General features: G+C 40.8%; 1 pseudogene; it reads right to left on the reverse strand.

The window, feature by feature from the left end:
• Positions 1-3732: 3732 nt before the first annotated feature.
• Positions 3733-4585, reverse strand: LOC144372663 (mitochondrial pyruvate carrier 1 pseudogene; annotated as a pseudogene).
• Between the last annotated feature and the right edge of the window lie 1971 nt (positions 4586-6556).

Below are 6556 nucleotides of genomic sequence, written 5' to 3' on the forward strand. Positions count from 1 at the left end.
TACAACTTCCTCTTACTTTTCTGGAAGGGAGAATACTGAAATGGGTCTCACTGCACTAAAATCAAGGGCTCTATTCCTTCTTAGACCCCTATATAGAGTTCATTTTCTTGCTTTTCCAGATTCTAGAAGCTGCCTGGCTTCTTGCCTGTATGCTCAAGTCTCTCTCATGTTGTGTCTCTGACTGGACTCTCCCTGTTCTACTAATAAGAATACTGATGACAACACCAAGCTCATGCATGCAAACCAGGATGATCTCATTCTGTTAAGTAAGCAACTTAACAACCTTAGTGCTATTTTCTTTAATTTTGTCTCCAATCTCACCTGGCGTATTCCCTGGCTGCAAGGTGTCTTCATCTATTCTGTGTTGACACAAAAAGATACCATAGACTGGGTGATTTGTACTGAACAGAAACTTATTTGGCTCACAATTCTGGAGACTGGGAGGTCCAAGATCAAGGGGTCATGGCTAGTGAAGTTTTTCTCACTGCTGGAAAGCAACATCACATTAGTGAGAAAGGAAAGTGGCCAAAAACTACTTTATAATGACCCTACCTTGGCAGTGAAATCATGCACCCACCCTGCAGAGCCTGTGACCAAGCCCCTTGCTTAGGGTCCACTGCTTGGTACTGTCACATCAGGGATTTCCAAAACATGAACTGTGGGGACACTTTAAACTACAGAACCAAGATTAAGACATGGACATCTATAGGGTAAGTTATTTTACCTAAACATACACCATCACCCTCTCCAAGCCCTCTTTCCCTCATGGCGCAACATAATAACTTGAAAATTATCAGTAATCTTGATGGAAATAAGCCCTGGCAGTGTTCTGCTGTGTGTAGAAAACACAAAATAGCAGAGTCCTTATTTTATAAATAAAAAAATCACAGAATAAAAAATATATTGATTTTATTTATTTATCTCTAAATTATAAAACCTAGGTTTTAACACCTCCCATGAAAAACACTATTTGAGGTTATTCTTTTAACTTAGGGTATGAAAGAATTTCTTGGCATGAAAACTTTAAAAATACCATTTATACAGGAAGATAAGTTTTATATTTTCTCTAACCCAGTATACTGTCTACTAACATTTCAAAAAGACATCTAATTGATTTCATTATATTTTACTTCATTTGATCTAATAAATTTCTTATAACAAGGAGTGCTGAAAAATTCAAAGTGTTTAAAATATTGTTGGTCAATATCAAGTGTGTCATAAATTTATGCTGCCTTTGGAAACAGGCCCAGCAGCTAATTTTGCATTGCTCCTTGCAAAATTCATGATAAAAATACAAAGTATTTAATCATGTTAAATAAAGTTTTGTTTGAATAAAAAATGATTGTCCTCTAATTGTGGGTTCTGGTAAAGCTAATGCCAGTGCACTATTCTGTCTTTCCTCAGTGTAACCAGCAACACACTTGATGTGGAAAAAGACTTAAAGATACACTAAGAAAAAGATGAGGGTTAGAAAAATAGGCAGACTGTAAGTTGGAAAAAGAGAGCTGTAAACTGCCTATTTCAGCAAGAGGATCTAAGCTGAGCACTTTGTGGCATCATGATATTCAAGAGATCAAAACATTTTGGTGGAGAATTTAAATTCATTCAGCTTAGGTCTCTAGGTAGGCACATCAGAAGCTCTGATAATTTGAGGGCTGATCGCTCAGTGTGGGTGATTTGGAGGAACTGGGGTTTCAGGGCACCCAGCCCTTCTTTTAAGAAGCAGCCATAGGCACCATGATTACAGGGGTAATCCATGCTGGTGGAGGTTAAATGGTGGGTATGCAGGGGCTGCTGGGCTTCCTCAAAGGTCAAGGAAATGCCCGTTGAGATATTTAAAGCTATTGCAAAACTTTTAATCCACAGGATACACCAAAAGAATTTGGCACCCAAATCAATGTTCAGTTCCAGAAAAAAAAAAAGCAAAACAAAACTGTGGGCTACTAAGATCTTTAATTTGTAGAAGTATTTATTAAGTAATTGTTAGCTCCATAGACCCAGAGAGATAATATTTGACTTCAAAAATCTCCAACTCCACAATACTTAATCTTTCTGAGGCTTCCCACATCTCAGCAATAAGGAAAAATCCATACAGTCCACTCTTACCAACAAGGAAATGACATTCCTGCAACATAAATATCATAATGACACCAAAACATCAAAATTTCAACAATCTCCTCTTTATCCATACTAAATCTGTGCTCTTGAAATGTGTTCTGATAGATATGTTTTGGATCTTGAAATGGCAAACACTGCTCTGAAAGATGGGCCTTTCTTGTAAAAATGGGCCTCACAAAGTGTATTGACTTTTGTGCTTAGAGACTCTGAAAGGCTCCATAGAGCAAATATGGGGAAGCAGCAAGTCCAGCAGCATCTGCTGCAGGCCAATGGCCAGCATGCCCAGTACCCAAGGGAGAGGTTTGAGGCTAGGCAGCTGATCTTCAGCTGGCCCCAGATACTCTGCCTCCCCAGGCTGTGGCTGCAGGCTCATGAATCAGAGGGAAGGCCTTCTCTTTGCCGAACTGTCAGGCTCTCCCTGTATAGCCCCTCACCTATGCAGACAGGTGTGATGCCCGCCCTGGCTGTTACTCTCCAACTAAGGAGAGCGAGGCTCCTCTTCCTCCACACAGGTGAACATTGCCTCGGGACAGAAAGAAAGTTGTTTCTACGAGAAGATGAAGCTTTTGGAAGAACTTGGAAACTTGTTTATTTTTCCTGGTTTGTTCATTTTTGTCAGATTAAGATTACATTATCTTTGGCTGCACAAACACTGCCCATGATCAATTGAGCCCACTGAGTGGGGGCCTTCCTTTGCCATCACTTCCCTTACCATCTATGTACACCATTTCTTCCACACCAGCAAAATTTATGTGCAAGATCAGGGCCCATCTGAGGACAACAGGAGCCTAGTCAGAACCACTTTTCAAAAGAAATGCCAACGCAATTTACAGGCACTGTGAAGAGCATTAAATCTTTACATTTTCTAACTAAATGCTCTCAGTCCATGCACAAACACTCTATAAAATTGCACTAGAAATGTATGATTAAAATATTTATAAAAATGTTAATTCACAGTCACTGCAGACTTGCCCTGGGGCAATCAGGCACAAGACTAAAGATGTTCATGGGCCAGGAATCATTGTCGCTATTTGGTGGTGCTCCACTGTGGTGCCTGCTTTATCCACACCTTGTAAAGGTCTTCAATGGAGGCTATGGTGGAAAGAGGGGCTCATATAAGATGGCCCCTCACACCCCTGACTTATCCCTGTCCTGTACAAAGACCATTTGAGTGGACGTGCCTCAAGGGTGACAAGCACAGCCTCCAAGTCAGAAAGGACTGGCTTGTATTCTTACCCTGACACTTGGTAGGTATGAAAGGTGACTTTTAGGAAAATACAATTTCTTCAAACAAAAGATGTGGGAAGTGATATCGGCTGTCCCATTGGTCTGTTGGAAGGATATTTGAGACACTAGACAGTGTGTACCACACGGCCACACTGAAATGTGTTTTACAGCTAATGTTATTATTCTTTATTAAAAAAGTAGCATTAAAATTCTTCAATTAGTATCAGTTATTATTAAAAGTAAGTTTTACTTTACAATGTTGTTGTGAATTTCTTTTTTTTTCATATAACAAATATTTAAATCATTTATTGCCATTTAAGTTACAGCATCTCAATGTACATACTTCATGGAAATACACAGACAGTTTTTCAAACACTGATGATCAGATTTTAGGTATGTGTTAAGTTGTTGGATATCTTGTAGTCATTAAAGTCAAGAAGTCTGAGTATTTAAATGTGAGTATTATAAAATTTTGCTGTTCAGTTTTTCATTAAGCAAATCCCCACGGATAATATGTGTATGAATACAGAAAAAACCATCATTGGAAATTATTAAGTTAATTGCATATTTTGAGCTACTCTATGAAGAAAAAATATTCAGTACTTGTAAGGCAGCAGAGAGTTTAGGGACTCCCGGCTATATCTATAAAAATGGTACAGTTAGTAAAAATAGCATTCCACATTTCCTCCTATTCATGCTGATGGAATCTGTGACTCTGCAGCAGTAGCTGGGGTGCTGTCCTTTCAAGAGCTTGTTCCTTCCACTTCTATGCAGATGCCTTTTTAGTCATCTCATGTCTGATAAGCCGTCCTCCCTGAATGAGCTGGGCTACTTCGTTTGTTGCATGGCATGCAAAAAGAAGCTAGTTTCGAGGCTGCACCTTGTAGGCAAATCTCATGAATGTCAAAGAATAGCAACAGAGGGCAAATGTCATTAGTCCACTGATGATCTCTGGAGACTTCTTCATGTCATTGATGGCAGCAATGGGGAGACCCCAGTTGGCTACTGGGCCCCAGAAATGCACACTCATAAGGTAGTCCCGGAAGTCCTTGCTGTGGGCGTAGTCCGCCTCTTTCCGCACCAGTGCGCCAGCCATGGTCATACCGGACACCCGGCCCTCTCGCTTCTGCAGTCTCTGCCGCCCCCGCAGCCCAATGTCACTCCTGCCTGTTGTGAATTTCTGAAGAAAGAGGACAGATTCTGTTCTAAATGCTGGTCCCAGCACAGCACTCTTCATGGAAATGGGGTTAAAATGTACTAGAAACAATTGACACAAAAAACAAAAAAATAGCATATACTTTACATGAGGCCTTTAAAAATAGTGATCTGGCTCAGAGAGTGCATGTACTTATCTAATCAAAATATGCACAAAATTTTAAGAGTAGTATGTCCCCAAACTAACCTAATGTGACACTTGGGCTATTGTAGAATTAGAAAATTGCTATTTTTTTCATTATCAAAACATAATGCTCATATTCTGTCACTTGCTTTCTCTCCTTGTTCAAAATGTCTCTTCTCAAACCAAGTGGCAAAATAAAGATTTCAAAATGTCCACTGATGGGGACACAAGTATCTCTTTGTCATTCTCTTTGCTTCTCTGTAGATTCACAGTCTCTCAAATTTGTTTAAAAAATCTTACATTGGTTTTCTCCATATTGACAACAGCTTTCCCTTTGGTGTCTTGCCTTGTGGTGTTATCATTAGATTTAGCAACTGGATCTCTGCAGAGAAGAGCCCAAACTTATGGCATTCCTAGTGTACTTGGTACAAATGCACTTGCAATAACCAATTTGGGGGTAAACACTTCTGGGGACCAGAGGGAAAGGCACAAAGCCAGCCCTTCAAGGCATGAGACACATCTAGAACCCCACTGTTCTTGTCTTTCACAGAATTTTAAAACCAGCTTGTCACTAGATGGTGATACCAAGGGAGTCAACTCAGAAGATGGAGTTGACCAAAACAGCAAAATACCCCTTCACACCACATGTCATAATCTAGGTCTTAGTCCACAAATGTGGTCACACAAAATGCAGGCAGATTTTCCTTTTCAGTACAAGGAAACAAACATAGTCTGCACACCATAATGAATGGAACATGGTCAATGTCATAATCCTCTTCTGCTTTTAGCTGACGTGAAGTTTAGTGATATAGAATGAAAGTTAAGGACCCTCTTAGGAAGCAGGTGCACAAGTAATAATACATGAAGATGGGACTCTGCCTATGTCTGACTACCCATGGATGCGAAGGGCAAAATAGGTATGTTGCAGTGCCTCCCACGTTCTTCTGAGCCACCAAGAGAGGGTGGTGTTCCCATTGCTAATGACAGTTGATTAGGGAAGGAGATGGGGGCTGAGGGAGAGGAGGCTGTTCGAGAGCCAGCAGCACAGAAGGCAGATGCCATCCATGCAGGATACATACACAAGATGAAGATGTCAAATGAAGTCCACCAATCTGTGTGATTAGTTTAGCTGAATAATTGTCATGTTTTTAAATGAAACAAGAAGTTGTTGAGGAGGTCCTCACAATGGCCCAGGTGCAGATAATGATCTTCACATCACAAAAAATTAAGAAAACAATATCAGGGAAGTTCAGGAACTAATGTGAAAGACAGGAGAGTCACTAGGGGTGTGTCCAGGCAGCAGCCTCACCACAGTGACCATTCCCTGTGATATCATTTGAGAACATGTTGAAGAGGATGAGCCTCCATAGGAAAGCCCAAGAAACAATCTTGACCAGAACCAGGCTCTTCACACCAACAACCCCTGGCATGAAATGGGCACAGGAGAGAGAGGAGAAAACAGAGATGAACACAGTTTAGGGTAATGTAGTGGACTCACCTTGGGAGGGTTATTGGTGCTTTTTTAAAGTGAATGAACTGGGGTCTGTTTGTTTGCTGTGTTTTGTTTGTTCTGAGCAAGAGTGCAACACACAGGAAGGTCATCCTTTTACAGGGAGGAAAAAGTGAACAGACTGTGTTATAGTCAGCTTCTTAACTGCTGTGAAGGACCTGACAAGAATAATTAGAGGAGAAATTGTGTTTGGAGCCTCAGGGTTCAGAGATCTCAGTCCTTAGACTCCATTGTTTTGGGCCTGAGGTCCAGCAGAAATCATGACAGAAGAGTGTGGCAGAGAAAGGCAACTGGGGACACGGTATCAGGAAGCAGAGGGAGCTCCGCTTACCAAGGATAAAATATAAACCCCAAAGGCACAT

Source organism: Ictidomys tridecemlineatus, unplaced genomic scaffold, assembly GCF_052094955.1.
Source record: "Ictidomys tridecemlineatus isolate mIctTri1 unplaced genomic scaffold, mIctTri1.hap1 Scaffold_143, whole genome shotgun sequence".
Lineage (NCBI taxonomy): Eukaryota > Metazoa > Chordata > Mammalia > Rodentia > Sciuridae > Ictidomys > Ictidomys tridecemlineatus.